The sequence below is a fragment of the Propithecus coquereli genome, unplaced genomic scaffold, assembly GCF_000956105.1.
Source record: "Propithecus coquereli isolate 6110/MARCELLA unplaced genomic scaffold, Pcoq_1.0 Scaffold49, whole genome shotgun sequence".
Taxonomy (NCBI): domain Eukaryota; kingdom Metazoa; phylum Chordata; class Mammalia; order Primates; family Indriidae; genus Propithecus; species Propithecus coquereli.
The window spans coordinates 2,909,656-2,926,932 of record NW_012150729.1 but is presented as its reverse complement, the minus strand read 5'-3'; the positions used below and the strand labels follow the sequence as shown (position 1 = coordinate 2,926,932).

The 17,277-nt window shown below is 34.8% G+C and overlaps 1 protein-coding gene and 1 pseudogene across 3 annotated transcripts in view; one reads left to right on the top strand and one right to left on the bottom strand.

The window, feature by feature from the left end:
* The window catches only part of LOC105819534, a 7,147-nt pseudogene extending 6,066 nt beyond the window's left edge, over positions 1-1,081 (top strand).
* The window catches only part of SLC4A10 (solute carrier family 4, sodium bicarbonate transporter, member 10), a 409,333-nt gene that overhangs the window by 57,206 nt on the left and 334,850 nt on the right, over positions 1-17,277 (bottom strand). The gene's annotated exons all lie outside the window — the stretch shown is intronic.

The window sequence follows — 17,277 nt, the reverse complement described above, 5'->3', positions numbered from 1 at the left end:
GTGGATTAATAAAATGTGGTATATATGTATACCATGGAGTTCTACTCAGCCATAAAAAAAATGAATTAATTCCTTTTGTAACAATCTGGATGGAAATGGAGACCTTTCTCCTCAGTGAAATATCACAAGAATGGAAAAACAAACACCACATATACTCACTATTAAATTAGAAGTAACTAAACAGCACTCATGTGCACAGATGGAAGTAAAACTCAATGGAAATCAAGCAGGTGGGACGGGGGTGGAGGGGATGGGTGAAATCATACCTAACAGGTATGCTGTATACTATCTGGATGATGGGTACACTTACAACTTTGCCTCAAGCAGTACGAAAGCAATCCACGTAGCTAAAACATTTGTACCCCTGTAATATTCTGAAATAGAAAAATAAATAAAATAACTTAAAAAAAATTTAGTCACTGCTTAAACTACCAACACATTTTTTAAAAAATTTTTAAAAGGATAAATTGGGTGACATTTTCATCCTGCCAAGAACTCTTGGGATAATTTGGCTCTTGGGAACCAGTGTCATGGTGTCTAGCTGTATAGAGTGGCCCATTCATCCTCAATAGCAACCTGGCCAACTCCAGGTGCTGGACTCTGGGGCTGATTATTTGCACCTGGATGAAAAGGAGGGGCATTTTGTTCTCAACATCACTTTGGGTCACGCTGTGCTAGAAAGTTTCCAAAAGCAGCTAGGCCAGGATCCTTTCTTTGACATGCAGAGGATGGTGTCCAGGCCAGATCAATGGCTAAAGCCAATGGCTGTAGCAGGACCTAATCGATAACTGTTCCTCTCAGGATACTGAGAATCCTGGGGCTTTGATTAAAAAACATTTGGGAGAATGGAATGAAGGTCAGCCTTTCCATCAAACCAGGAACCATAGTTGCGTACGTGGCACCATGGTCTAATCGGATCAGCATGGCTTTGGCTACGACAGTGGAGCCTGGGTTTAGAAGGCAGAAGTTTGTGAAAGATAAGATGCCAAATGTTCACTGGTTGAAGACCCAGTTCCAGTCTTTGGACACAGAGGCCAGTGATGGGTTGGGTACTGACATTGTCCATAATACGCAGAGGTGAGAGCTAAAATGATTATGGCTGGCAGTGCCATTATGAGCAGTGAAGCCCCCAGATCTGTGACCAATCTGCTATGATGTTTGCTCAGAAACAGCTTAGAAATACTCTATTGGACAATGAAACAAACCTCAAGGAGCTCAATGTGTCTGCACATGAAATCTTCTTTTTACTGAAAAACAAGAATTTTGACTACCAAATCATATCACAGTTGAGGCAGTGCTGCTTTCATGAGCAATTATTTATTCCAGTGACTACTATCTATTGGGCAAAGAGATTCTACTTTCTAGAGATTAGAAAATGTGGTATATAACTACATTTTTTTTGTGATGGAATTTAAAGACCAGTGTGGTGAAATACCCTGTTTTTACTGGGAGACAAGATTCAGATAAAGTGTAAAAATATGGCTATATTAAGGTTATAACAGAAATTGGCTTAAGGCTTAAGAAAGGCATACTGGCTACTATGAAAAAAGTGATTTTTATGCAATTTCTGATAATTTCTGTTGTTTCTTATCTGTTTTCCAAAAGCAAAGAAAGTCCTTATGTTTTTCATGTTCTATGTCATTTGTGACTTGTGTATGTGCTCGATAATGAGTAGACTGGAACTTATGAACAATCTAGGCTTGCATCTGGCTCGGATAGGGTGCCATTTTCTTCTTGCATCTGAAACATCTATTTCCCACTTTTTACCTTATATTTGATACATTACATGAAAGCTATTTTTAAAAGTATGAAGCTCAAGGGTTTCAGGTGGTCTGTTCTAACATATAAGCGTGGATTTTATCAGAGTGTTTTCTTTGTCAACTTTGCTCAAAGGGCAGGTTATTCAGTGATTTTCTCCTTTCTTAATGCCACCTACCATTCTTAAGGACATTAAGTAATGCTGTAATGTTAGCTCTAAGTAGAAAAAAAAGTAAATCCTCTATCTGGAAGTAACATTGAGTTAAATTCTGACTCTGCCCCTTTCCAACTATTTGATCTTAGCAAATCACCCAACCTCTCAGCATTCATTATACATTGAATATAATTATAACAACCGTGCAGGGTTGTCTTGAGGATTAAAAGATATACCATTATATATGTAAAGCTTGCAGTACTATTCCTAGAATTTAGTAGATGCTCAGTACAAAGTAGCTATCATTATACAAGCTTGTGTTTTATGGGTTATAAAGTACTTTGATATAATCTCATTAAATATACAAATTATTCCTATGAGTGGTAGGACAGAAATTTTTGTCCCTATTTAAAAAATGAAGAAACTAGAGCTCAGCAACAGGCTGGTGCCATGGAAAGAAACCAGTAGGGCATACGATTTCTGGTCTTTTTCTGTTAACACAAACATAGCCCTTAAGAGGTAGATTAAGCAAAGGAAGATTATTGTACTTAACATTGTCTTATTTTCAGTTTACCCTATAGCAGAACCAGAAAGCTATGAATATTCTGGAACTAAGGATCTTGGTCCTAAGTGGTATATGTTTTACTATTCTTAGAAAGACCAGGTAGGTTAGGAGATGACAAGATACAGAGTTAATCCATAAAGAAAAAAGATGTATAATTGTGTCCCAAATTATACTTAGACAACAAATATGTATCAACTACTTCATTCTTATAAATATTCTTGCCATATAATACATATGGCAAGAAATAAAAAAATAAAAACCAGGACAGGTACTCTGTAATATTTTTTTCTGCATAAATTGTGAGATTTGAAAAAAAATGTAAAAATAAATCTTGCAAAGCTCAGGTTCGAGACCTCCAACCTTGTGAGGAAAAAATGTTTTCCATTTCCTTGAAATTTTAATGTCCTTGGAGATGATTCCGAGAAAAAAAAGTGTATTGAGTACAGTAATGGGAGGGACAAAAATGCTACCTGTCTTTGCCTCCCCACTGGGAATTCCAGCTAACTAAGCATGTGGGAGTGAGAAAGCAGAAAATAGCCTGGAGATCTGCCTCACAAAACTGCAGGGCCTCCTCATAGACATTTTCAACCCACTGGTCAGGGAGAACTAACTTAGGTCCACATGAACATGTGTGTGGTTGGTTGAAACTGCTATATCCAGTCTCCTTTTAGAATTATGAAATGTATTTAAATTGTTATGGAGAATAGAACAACTATTTTAGATATGTGCCTAGGCACACAGATATGCTACATTTCTGATTTAAATCATTTGAACATAAAGAAGTGCAGTGGACCTGCCTCAGATCCTAAACCAGCATTGTCATGAATTCAAATAATTCTATCACAGGTGGCCATTGCATAGTGGTGCTACCAAAAGAAAAACTGCCAATATCATTCACTAGGAGCAAGAGTCTCTTTCTTGTTAAAGTAAATTATTAATATATTGCCTAAATCTGTATATCAAGTGGCAAACATTCTACATTTTTAGGTAGCTAATAATTAGAATTCTCCATATTGGTCAGTTAGTTTACCTCAGGAGAAAAAAGGTCTAACACTAGTTTAATGGGAAATTATTTACATATTCTCAAAATTTGGTAAAACAAAATTATGTATATATATATACATGAATCTAGAATGTAAAACAAAAAAAGTATGGCAAGTTTCTTGCAGAGGTAACATAACAAGAGGGAAAGATAGTATTAATACTATAGTAGATATACGAATACATCCGCATACAACTGTATGTGTGTGTATATATATACATATATGCTTTCTCCAACTACTGTATGTCTACATATAGATGTGGTATGCATATAGCTACAATATGCATTGCAGGAGGCATTTATGTTTCCCAGTTTAATGATTTAGTTTCTACATTTTATAGATGAGAGAAACTAGATGTTTGATAACTTATCCAAGGCCGTACTGATAGTGTTAGACATGAATCCAGGTCCGTTTGACCTTGAAACTCCTGCTGTTTTATCTATAATATGCTCCCTCCAGATGTAACTTGGTGCCATTTCTGTCAAGATAGGCAAAAGAGAGAGATGACTCCAGAACAAGTGAAGTAATCTACATTTCACTCTGTGGTCCTTCCAGCTTCCCCTTTTAGGACCTCTCACCTTTAAGAAATTCCTCCAAAACAGCTTGCAGCCCTGCCTTCATAGGACAGCAACACCACCTCCACCGCCCTCGGCCTCACCATCCAGTTTCCTGGTTCTCACAGCCCCACCTGAACCTGGTGCTATGGCTTCTCCGTTCACTCTGCTTGCCCTGTGTACCACTCCCTCAGGGCCATGGTCTCTGCTTTCCAAAGTGATCACACTGTTTTAGTGAATGCAATGGCATAATGTGTTAATCCATTTCTGGTAGAGTATTTACATTTATATTTTAACAGTGACTTTCTGAAAGTGCTAAATTAGAAATTTGATGTACGATTGTCACAGGAGAGACATTTTTTGGAGAGTTGGGTCTATAAGGTGGATAGTCACTTATGTGCCTCCTTGTCAGGGCTACCTCTGGCTAATAACATTATTCATCTATAAATCAATTCCAAATTGGAAAAATATGTTTTTAATGTAAAATATTTATTTTATACATCACAGATATCATGTATAGCCAAGCAAATTATTGTTCTTTCCTGAGTCTGCGCATTTGATGTCTGAAATCTCAGCAGATAGTTCTCAGAGGCTTTCCACTGTGTAGAAAGTTTGAACATGATCTCTGTACCAATCCTTGGTGGCTCAAAGAACGTTTCTGGCTATTTAGTTTTTATATTCTTAAACACTGAAAGCAGATATTCTAAATAAATAAATCAAGAATAAAATGAGAAAAAAACCCATATTCCTGTCTCTCTAGAGTTCTGATGAACTTATTCTAAATTATTCCAAGCCAAAACTACAAAAAGTAAAGAAAAGCAAAAAAAAAAAAAAAAAAAAAAAAAAAAAAAAAAAAAAAAAAAAAAAAAAAAAAAAAAAAAAAAAAAAGAGAGAGAGAGAAAAGCAAAGCAAAGAAAAATAGAAACAGCACTCTGAGGAGATGGAATATGAAGTTGGAACATGCTCTTCTGTTAATCTTACCCAAAATAATTTCTAGTGACTGGTAATAAGACACAAGTATTAAGGCAAAAAGAAAATATCTTTCGATGTATAATGTAGCCTGGTTCTTAGGACACTGGATTCTCCAGCCAGATTTCCTGTGTCTTTTCAAATCCAAGCATTTAGCTGAGCAACTTTGTACAAGTCATTAATATTTAACCACTCTATGTTTCAGTTTCCTTATCTGTAAAGTGGAGATAATGATAGTAATCAACTTCTTGAATTTATTGTGAGGTAAAATGAGTTAATATAGGTAAAGGTACCTAGAGCAGGGCCTGGCATAAGTAAAAACCAATTAGGTGTTAAGTATCATCATTATGGTTATTTGCTATTGTTACCGTTACAAGCTCATGGACTAAAAAAATCTAACAATCATAAAGCAGAAGAAAGAGCGGTATCCACACTTCTCTTCATTTTTTTTTTATTTTAAGATATTATGGGTGTACAAACATTTTGGTTACAAGTAATGACTTTGCCTTGCCCAAGCCAGGGCTAGAGGTGCGCCCTTCCCCCTTACGGTGCACACCACATCTATTAGTTGTGAGTTTACCCAGCCCCACCCCAACACCTGACCGACACCCAATTAATATTACTACCACGTGAGCACATTCGTGTTGATCAGTTAGTACTAATTTGATGGTGAGTACATGTGGTGCTTATTTTCCATTCTTGTGATACCTCACTTTGAAAGATGGGCTCAATCTCTATACAGGATAATATAAGAGGTGCTAGATCATCATTGTTTTATGTAATTGAGTAGTATTCCATAGTATACATATATCACATTTTCTTAATCCACTCATGGATTGAAGGGCACTTGGGTTGTTTCCACATCCTTGCAATTGTGAATTGTGCTGCCATAAACATTCGAGTGCAGATGTCTTTATTATAGAATGCCTTTTGTTCCTTTGAGTAGATGCCTAGTAGTGAGATTGCTGGATCAAATGGTATATCTATTTTTAGCTCTTTGAGGTATCTCCAAATTATTTTCCACAAGGGTTGTACTAATCTGCAGTCCCACCAGCACTGGGAGTGTTCCTATCTCTCCACATCTATGCCAGCATTTATTGTTTTGGGACTTTTTGATAAAGGCCATTCTCACTGGAGGTAGGGGATATCTCATTGTGGTTTTGATTTGCATTTCCATAATGATTAAAGATGCTGAGCATTTTTTTTTATGTGTTTGCTGTCCAGTCTCACTGGAGGTAGGTGATATCTCATTGTGGTTTTGATTTGCATTTCCATAATGATTAAAGATGCTGAGCATTTTTTTTTATATGTTTGCTGGCCATTAGTCTGTCTTCTTTTGAAAAGTTTCTGTTCATGTCCTTTGCCCATTTATTGATAGGGTTGTTTGGTTTTTTCTTATTGATTTTTTTAGGTTCTATATAGATTCTTGTTATAAGCGCTTTATCGGATGTGTATAAAGCAAACACCAGCATGAACGCCAATAATTTTGACTTGTGGTGTTGGATTGTTTGGCTTAAAATATACTTTTTACAAAATACATCCCCTAGTAGCCTTTACTGTCTACAGAACAGCTAGTGCTCTAAGACATCTTATTTATATAAATGACTACAGAGTGATTAGATAAACATTATAATTAAATGCCCTCATCCTGAAGTCTTTGCTTTTGTTTCAAGGCTAATAGAGGTGATCGGTCTCCCTTACACAAGAAGAGCCTGTGGCTGTCTTCTGGAAAACATAATTTGGGAGAACTCCCTTCAACATTATTACTAATTTTAGTCCCTGGGTTGCAGATGCTCTCCTTTTGCCTTTGTAGTTATTAATAGTACCTTCCTGTCTGCACTGAGCAGTAATGGTTTGTGGTTCATTTTTTTTCCAAGTCTTTTAATTGACTAAATTAGCTCCCAGAGTGCTGTGTAGCAAGTTAGGTATTAACATAAAACATAAAATCAGAGAATCCTGATCTATCTGTAGAAGCCAAACATGTTTTTTATGATTATTCTTTTTGAAAATTGCAAAAGTAATAAAACCACACTACAGAATGTTTATAAAAGAAAAAAAAACTTCTCATAGTCTTTCCACCATAGTTGCTATAATTTTTTGGTATATCTCTTTCAGTAGTTCTTATGTATATTTTCAACATAGTTCTTACATATATTTTCAACATATTTTTATGAGCATACAATGTTTTTATCTTTTTTTATATAGCACTATAATATAAGCATTTGACATGCTGCTATATTACCTTTCACCACCATCCTTTTTAAGGGATACAACATAGCTTACTTGTTCATTCTTCTACTATTAAACATTTAATTAGCCCCTATCAAGATGACTATTTAAATAATACAGGGACAAGTCATATTTATGAATACATCCATTTCCATATTTTGGATCTTATTCTTAGATGAGATTTGCTAAGTACTTATACATTTCTCTCTACCACATCATTCAGACCTATTACTATATCATATTATGAGGAAAATAGCTTTTCAAAAATATGCAACATAACTCTATAAAACACTACCACAACTAGATAATACTAAAAATATAAAAACTTTCTCCACTAAATTATTAAACTTTTTCTCATCTGAATTTCATCTTCGTTCAAATAGATATATCTTCTCCTTAAGCTCTAAATACATAACCTTTGAAATATTTCTCATTCTCTTGGCACTTTATACCTTTGTCTGATAGCACTTATGTCAACTGCAATTAAAGACTCAGTGTGTAATATTTAATGTCTGACTCTTTCAATAGACAGTAAGTTCCATGAGGGTGGGAACCCCATCTATGTTGTCATTTTTTCACCCAAGTACTTAGCACAAAACAATCAGCCTTGTTTGTTCATTCACTGATACAACAATTTAAAATTATTTTGAACAGTGTACTGTGCTAAGTCCTATTAGAGATACACAGAAATCTATGATAGTTCTAGCCTTTAAGGAGTTACAATTATTGTAATCCTTTACTATTATTTTTACTATGTCATAGGAGAAAGTTTATGAACTTTAAGACAAAATGGACCTGGGTTTGACCCTCATTTACCATTCATTGTCTATGTGACATTGGGTAAATTATTTAACTTATTGGAGCCTTAGATTGCTCATCTGTAAAGCAAGGGTAATACTTGTCCCACAAAGTTATCCCTGAGGTTTACATGAAGTCATATAAGGAATGTTTTTGTCATAGCTCCCAGAAACTAAAGGGCATTCCATTATTTTTAATTACTGAATGAATGAAGCAAACCTTGGCAATTTTCATTTTTATTCTTTCCCAGTTTTTTGCTTTCTTCCTATTACCATTGTCTCAGGCAATAGTCAGGACATAAACATTTCATGCCTGGGTTATTGTTCCTTGCTTCACTTCCTGGGATCACCTTTTAACCTGTTGTCCATAGTTCTTCCCAGAGCCTTGTCATCATCCCCAGTGACCTTTGTACCAGTTAAAACTGATTTCCAATTTTAAGGCTCTTGGCCAGTTGGTCCCCAGGGGTCCATTCTATCTAACTAACTACCCTCCACTCCAGTGATGACCTGCTCATGGGCAACTCACAGGTACAAGGAGAGAGACAGAGAATCATAGATATGCCACATACAATAAACTCAAGTAGCAGGTACAACAGAGATGAAAAGATAACTTTGGGTTTCTTGCTTCTGTGAATGCTTCTGAGCTCCCCTGCGGTAGTTGGTTACTTCTTCCCCTAGGCCATTATACATACATCTATATAGTATAGTTCTTATTGTATCACACTATAATTATTTGATTGTGTAGCCTCCCCCTTCACTTATTGATCAACAAATACTACTTGAGCAGCTGTTATGTCCAAAGGACATCTCTAGACCTTGTCTGATAATCACTAAGCTCCTTGAGAGTAGCAACCAAATCTTATTCATTTTTATACCATCAGTGCTAATACATACAAGGAAGATCAGTGGATATTGAAGGAATTATCCGCATAAGTGAATGAGTAAATGAATGTATGAACACAATGGCAAATCTACTTATTATTCCTTAAACATTTTGCCTATTCTACTTCTGAATTTTGTAGGTTTCTATTTTTCTGAATTAGAAAGTAAATTTTGTTACATGGGAACTGATTTGAAAAGCATTACTTGGCCCAAATTAGTTCATCCTACGGTTTGTCATAGGATTTGAATTTCCCAGCGTGAAACTCATTTTTAGAAAGAAATTATAAAATAATACATGTATACAATGGCAGTTCAACAATTCAAAATATACAAAGAATAAAAAGTAAAAGGTCTCCTCTACCATCAAGGTGAACCCTTTCCCAATCCTTTCTTTTATCCCCAAAGTATTGTAAGTTTGGTATAATACTTCCAGGCTTATTCCCTATACATTTTCCATGTCCTTCCTATGTGTGTTTTTTGTTTGTTTGGGTTTTTTTGTTTTGTTTTGTTTTTTGTTTGTTTGATTTTTTTTTTCTTTCTTTGTTTCTTTCGAGTTAAGACATTGTATCTAGAAGGCTGTTCTTAGGGGCTTACCCAAGGCCACTAACTGGGATAATGGCATAGCCTTTTAAGCCAAGTTATTACCAAGCTTCTTAAAAGAACAAGGTGAAGTGGGGCTTTAATGTGATGCAGCAAAACTCATCTCTGGATAAGAAATTTTTCCCTTTCTTGTCACATGCCTATAAATGAGGAATTATTATAATCAAAATAAGCACTATTATGCTCTAATAAGCTCTAAAATATCTATTTTACTTCATGAGTATAATATTATTTTAATTATGTTTTAAATCCCTCTATTTCTATACTTTTATTTCCTGTTAGAAATTTAAAACTGCTTGAAGATAATATTTGAGATCTAAGTACATTAATAATTTATGTAAACTTTCCTATATTCCAAATATTAACCATAAAATTACTTTGTACAACCATTGACTTACAATGCAGTTCAATATCAAAAGTCTTCAATGAAGTGTTAGCTGTCTTGGGGTTTACCTTAGTTCTTCCACTTGGGCAAGTTATAAACCCTTTAGAGCCTCCATTTGTTTTTTAGCTCTAAACAGAGGTGATATTCATTCAACATTCATTCATTTATTTAACAAATATTTATTGAACATTTATCTGTGCCAGGAATTTTGGCACTGCGAAAGCAATGATCAAAGCAGACTAAATCCCCTACCCTGATGGTCCCTTCACTCTAGGGGGGAGACAGATAATAGGTTGACAATTAGAGGTACCACTGCACACCAACAAAATACTATGTGATGGTAAGGACACAGAGAGATTGGAATATGATTTTTGTTGTTGCTGTGATTGCCCCTGGAGTCTTCTTCATAAATTCTTTACCTAGGCCTCTTCATAAATTTTTTGCCAAGGCTGATGTCTAGAAGACTTTTTTCAACATTTTCTTCTAGAATTCTTATGGTTTCATGTCTTAGATTGAAATCTGTCATCCATCTTGAATTAATTTTTGTGAATGGTAAGAGGGATGGATCCTGTTTCAATTTTCTACATGTGGCTATCCAATTTTCCCAGCACCATTTATTGAATAGGGATTCTTTTCCCCAGTATATATTGCTGTTTACTTTGTCAGAGATCACATGGCAATATAAATGGGACTTGATTAAATTAAAAAGCTTCTGCACAGCCAAACAATCAACAGAGCAAATAGACAACCTACAGAATGAGAGAAAATATTCGCATGTTATACATCCAATAAAGGGATGAATCTACAAAGAATTCAGCAAATCAGCAAGAAAAAAAATCAAACAACACCATTAAAAAGTGAGCAAAAGACATGAACAGAAGCTTTTCAAAAGAAGATAGACCAATGGCCAATAAACATATGAAAAAACACTCAACGTCACTAATCATCAGAGAAATGCAAATCAAAACCACAATGAGAGATTACATAACACCAGTGAGAATGGCTTTTATCAGAAAGTCCCAAAACAATAGATGCTGGTGTAGATGCAGAGAACAAGGAACACTTATACACTGTAGGTGGGACTGTAAACTAGTATAACCTCTATGGAAAATAGTATCGAGATACCTCAGAGAACTAAAAGTAGAACTACCATTTGAGCCAGCAATCCCACTACTGGGTATTTACCCAAAGGAAAAAAAGACATTCTATAAAAAAGACATCTGCACTTGAATGTTCATAGCAGCACAATTCATAATTGCAAAGATGTGGAACCAATGCAAGTGCCCATCAATACATGAGTGGAATAATAAAATGTGGTATATGTATACCATGGAGTACTACTCAGCCATAAAAAATCGTGAACTACCTCTTGTATTATCCTGGGTGGAGCTGGAGCCCATTCTTCTAAGTTATCACAAGAATGGAAAAACAAGCACCACATGTACTCACCATTAAATTGGTACTAATTGATCAATACTTATGTGCACATATGGAAGTACCATTCATTGGGTGTTGGGCAAGTGGGAGGGGAGGGGATGGATAAATTCACACTGAATGGGTACAGTGTGCACTGTCTGGGAGTTGGGCATGCCTGTAGCTTTGACTCAGGCAATGAAAAGGCAATATATGTAAACAAAGCATTTGTACCCTTGTTAATATTCTGGGAAAAAAAAAAAAGCCAGGTGAAGGCCTGGGGTCAGAAACATGCTGAGTGTGTTTAAGGAAGGGCAAAGAGGTCAGATCAGTGTGGCTAGAGCAGAGGGGTAAAGCAGCAGAAGGAGACAGCAGAGAGGTACCAGAAATAGATGAAGCAACACCTTGAAGGTCATGGGAAGCCACCAGTGGGCTTTGAGAAGCAGAATGACATGATCTGACTTGAGTTTTAAAAGAATAATTCTGGCTGCTTTGTAGAGAACTGTCTCTGGAAGAGCAAGTGTAAAATTAGGAACACCAGTTAGAAGGTAATTGCAATAATCTAGACAAGAGATTATGAAGGCAGAGAGGGTGGTAAAAAGTGTTCAAATTCTATGTAGAGATCTGCTAGCATTTGCTGGGAAATCTGGATGTGTGAGAAAGAGAGTGGACAACCATAGCTGAAAGGATGGGATTGCCATTAACAGAGGGGAAAGAGTTGTAAGAGTTTGCTCATAACTCTCAACATAAATAGGACTAAATTATAAGCATTTTTTTAGTGTATTAGTTCACTAGGCCTACCAGAACAAAATACCACAGTTAGGCTGGCTTAAACAACAGAAATTTCTTTTCTCACAGTTCGGGAGTCTGAAGTCCAGAATTGTGGTGCTGACAGGGTTGGTCTTCTCTGAGGCCTCTCTCCTCAGATGGCAGATGCCCACCCACTTACTGTGTCCTCACAGGGTCTTTTCTTTGTATACACACATCCCTAGTGTCTCTGTGTATGTCCACATTTTCTTTTCTTACAAGGATAACAATCAGATTGGATTAGAACGCCCCCCATATGATCTAACTTAATATTAATCATTTCTTTAAAGACCCTATCTCCAAACACAGTCACATTCTGAGGTAGTGAGGGTTAGGTCTTCAACATATGAATTTGGGAGGGACACAACTAAGCCCATAACATTCAGTGATATGATTTCAAAGTGGGTAGGAACATCCCTGCTATCTCCCAAAAATGTGCTTTTATGATTGAAAAGAAAATTCTACCATGGGTACTTCAATCATTTAGGTATCAAAATGTGAAATTTTTGGAAGAAATAAATAATCTTCTTACTAATCATCTTTAGAGCAAGTTCTGATAGACCATGAAGGTACTAGGTATCTGTGTAATGAAGAGATGAGCGATACAGTGGGGTGAGTAGTAGAAGAACTTGCCTGGATGCAAAGTTCCTTGATATGGGCAATGAGCATTTCTTTGTAGAACATATTTTGTGATCCTTCTCATAATATTTTAATAGTCTTATAGAAAGAGTAATAATAATGATAGTTTTTTTGGGGTGGCATATAAAAACTGTTTTGCCTACAACTGAGAGCTATGATCATAGAATGCTTTCACAAAGTAAACATTTTCCTTTCCCAGAGTTGTATATATACTTCTTTACTTGATGTTTTCCCATGTGTTAAGTAATAAATGTAGAACGCATAAGTGAAATACCTTATATTATCAAGAATTGCATTTATAAACATAAAAATATGCTAAGCTGACTGAATTAGGCTAGTTCTATTATACAAATATCTAGTAACAATGATGTTCACAGCAACTAACATATTAATTTCTATAATTAAAGGGAGATGTTTCTTCCATTAAAACAAATTATTGGCAATGTCTCTAAGCATTCATTTAGCATGGCTGATACTACAAAGTACGTAGCAGTGACACTTGAAACATCCAGCAGAGTAGAGATAAATGAATGATGCATCAACATCTTACATGAAGGAGAATACTTTGGTCAAAATTAGCCAATAGGAATGGCAAATATCTTAAGTAAAGTTACCAAATCATATACGAAGTGCCAATACTGGCATTACATTAATCTCATAAAGAATGTATGGCAATATGCCCAACCCAATGGGTGAGATAAATTTGATGGTAGAAAGAGATTACACCACCTAATTAGAAAAAGCATTACATTGAAAAAAAAAAGTGGGTTCTATCCTTCACTATGTTTCATTTGATTATTGGTAAATCATAACTCATTAACTTGTTCCATAAAACAGCTCTTATCTGCTCCACAAGATTTCAGTAAATATAAAGTGAAATATTCAGAAGGACTTTGAAAACAATGCTACTTTCTCTGGAATTAAAATTTTAGTGAGGTCTGAATTTATTTTAACTGATGTTTTAGAAACTGAAATTGAAAGGCAGTTACTAGAACAATGGTTCATAACTTTTTATAGCTATGTATTTCTGTCTACTCAAATATCCATATGTCTTTATTATTAATTACATTTTTCATTTACAATGAGTTTTAAGGATATAAAAATCCAGTGAAATATTTGGAAGAAGATTTTATTATGAATACTTCCTTAAAGAAAACAACTTTGTTGCCTATCTAAATTTCTTTTCACTGATATTATGTGTATCAGTGGTTGAAAAGAGTGCTTTAGAGAAATTTTAAAATTTCGGCAGTTGGAAGAAATATTAAAAAGCTATATGATCTCACAGACTATAGGAAAATTATGTACCAATGTGTCTCAGAAAGGGAAAGGTGAGGAGTATTATTTTTTCATTTACACATATAGATTATATATATTAAACAAACATTTATTGGGAAATGTGAGAAAAGCTCTTCCTATAACCTGTTTTGTCAGCTCATTGAAGCTCTATCTCTCTTATTTTGTGTACTTTGACTTCATCTTGCGTGAAAGGTTCATTCAAGAATGACATGACAATATTACCACTCAGGATATGGTTTTAGTGACATCAGTCACCAAAAATGGCTGGACACGGGATCAGCTATAAACTAAGCCTTGAATACCATCCCTGGGAGTTGAGACTACATGATTCACTTGCTAGATTCTTATGTTGCCTTCTGGCAAGATTAGAAATATCATATTCAATCCACATATCTTGAATACTTTTAATTGTACCAATACATTTCAATATATTGATTAACAAGTTAGTAATTTTTCAAGTGAAAATCCATTTCTGACATTCAGCAAAGCCTCAGTGTAGAACTGGGATGTGGCTAATAACCACAGGGTTTGTAGTAGCTTTTCTACAGTGTAGCCTCTCTGCTTTAATGCTAACTAACCACTCCTGGAGTTTGGACTTCTGATCAGAATTCTAGCTGCCCATGGTTATAACTTAACCTAACATACATTTCTTACCACAGTGTCTATGCTGAGGTATTTTAATGTAAATTAAAACATTATCGCATTTCACTTTAAATATTTCAGAATATATCCTTTAATCTAGGTTAATTCGGGAAGCAAAGAGAAATGAGGTCAGTACTTCAAAGACTGTGAACTCTGAGAATAGTTATCACATCTCACAAAAATATGGCCACATAACAGTAGCTATTCAATGCATCTTTAAAGAAGAAACTGAGAAACCACTGATACCTGCTTAGCACTCTCTCTCTAATACTGGGTGCCCATGTAAATTGCTGCTTTTTCATAGATAAGAACATATGAAAGATAATTCTATTTAAGATCTATAATTCAAAACCATAGTCACAGAAAAGGAAAATGGTAGCCGAAAATGCGTATGAAGGATAACATTGTTAAAGGACACAACAAAAGTTTATCGCTATCTACCCGATTACCCAGCTCTCTGAAGGCAGAATGATAAAGAGACACTAATTCTGTCCACAAAAGGCTCCTAATCCATTAGGGACAATGAGAATAAAACAAGTAAATAATAAACTATTATATTGGATATTACTGCTACTGAAAACACTTTATCATTAAAATAAGAATTTCGTTCAAAAGCAGGAACAGAAAACAAGTTTAGCAAATGTTTGGGTCAAGAACCAAGAATGAAGTGTGTTGTTAGAAGTTTATTTATTGAATAATCATTCTTTGAGTGCCACTCTTGTGTTTATTTGATTCTAAACTGTCAGATTGTTCACTTTCTAAAAATCAGCTTGTTGGGGGGGATCTTTATGTCAAATGTACATATCAGTTGTAAGAAGAATTTTCAGAAATGTAAAAATATGAACAAACATGTCCATATTATTATAATATGTCCCGAGCACTTTGCTAGGTACAGTGAGTACAAAGGAGTGCCTAATAGTCATGACCTACCATTATTAAGATTAATCTAGTGGAGGTAGTGAAGGTATACAGATATTATTCGAATAAATGCATAAAAATATAATTACAAAGTTGTGTTGCAAGAAATTAGGATAAATTTAGTCAAGTGTATATGTAGCAAAAATGTGATTAAAAAAAGTTAAAACACAGAGGTTTTTAAAAATCTGTTTCATTCTTTATTTTTTGACTAGTGAGTGCTAAAATGTCCATGAGCTCTGATAACTTTCTTTTCCTTTTCTTTCTCGCCACTTCTCTGGTCAACTTTTGGAGTTCTGCTATAAATTGCAGACCTGCTTCTCTGGGTTCTTCCAGATGATTTCTTCACCATATTAGTACCCTGTCTAAATTTTCAATCAGAACTAGTTTTATGAATCCAAATTTATATATCTTTATCCCATGTCAAGCTTCTCATAACGTGTCAAATTTATTCAAAACTTCTAGCTGAAATCTTGAATAGTACTGTTAAAGATAATGTAAACAAGCACAATTGTCTCTCCTTGCCAAACAAGATTGGCCAGGTGATATCAATTATTTTGCAACATGTTCTATTATTCAATACATGTTATCACTTAACCTTGTATACAGTATTATGCTGGGACTATGGGAGGTAAAATTATTACGTGTTTTCTATTAATACTTTAAGGGAAGTTCAAATCTAGTAAAGGGGATGAGAAAGAGGGTATTCTTCTATGAGTATAATGTCAGTTAGTAAATAACATTTATTCAGAACAGATCACTATCCTGGGTTATGTAGGGGGCTGAGTGTTGGAGAAAACAAAAAAGACATAGAAAAAATAAAAACAAAAACAAACATTTTTCCTAACCAAGTAATGAGATCTCTCCTTTGACAGCTTGGTAATCATTATATTTTATTGAACTCTAGTCTCTGTCTCTATCTATATATTAGAAACAAGAGAAATAGACCCTGTACTTTGCTTTGGTCCAACCAATTGCAAAACACTGATATGGATCCTTAATCTTTCTTTAGCTAGCCATCTTTAAGAACTTTAGGTTATTACTATACATTGAAGGAACATTTCATTTTACACGAGCAGAACACTTCATTCTATTTTTGCCATTTCCTAAAATCAAAGCAACCAAGAAAAAATTGTTCCCACAAACTCATTACTTATTGCTAACTTGACATATTCAGCTTGATCATCTGGTATAACGTATATATTCTCAAAACTAAATAGATTATCTTGACACTTGCTCTTGGCACAATGAAAGAAAAGCTTATATCTTCAAATATAAGGTCTACATATTACCACATTATAAGGTTAGGATGCCAGAGGAGCTAGGAAAATCTTTTAAAAAATCAAAGACATTTTGTTATCTGGTTGTTAAATTATGAATTTAAGGAAATCTGAATATAAGAAGCCCAAGTATAAAGGATATCTGAAATGTAGATCCTAAACATGATACCCTTTCTCCAATATCTTATACCTGTGCAAAATATGTGGCATTATGTACATGTTTAGTTTTCAAAGATCACAATCTGAGACATATTATGTCCTAGCTATAATATTTTATAGGAATTGTTCTAATAAAACCTATAAAATCATGAGGCCAGCAACATCCAAAGAAGAAAACTTTAGATGAGCA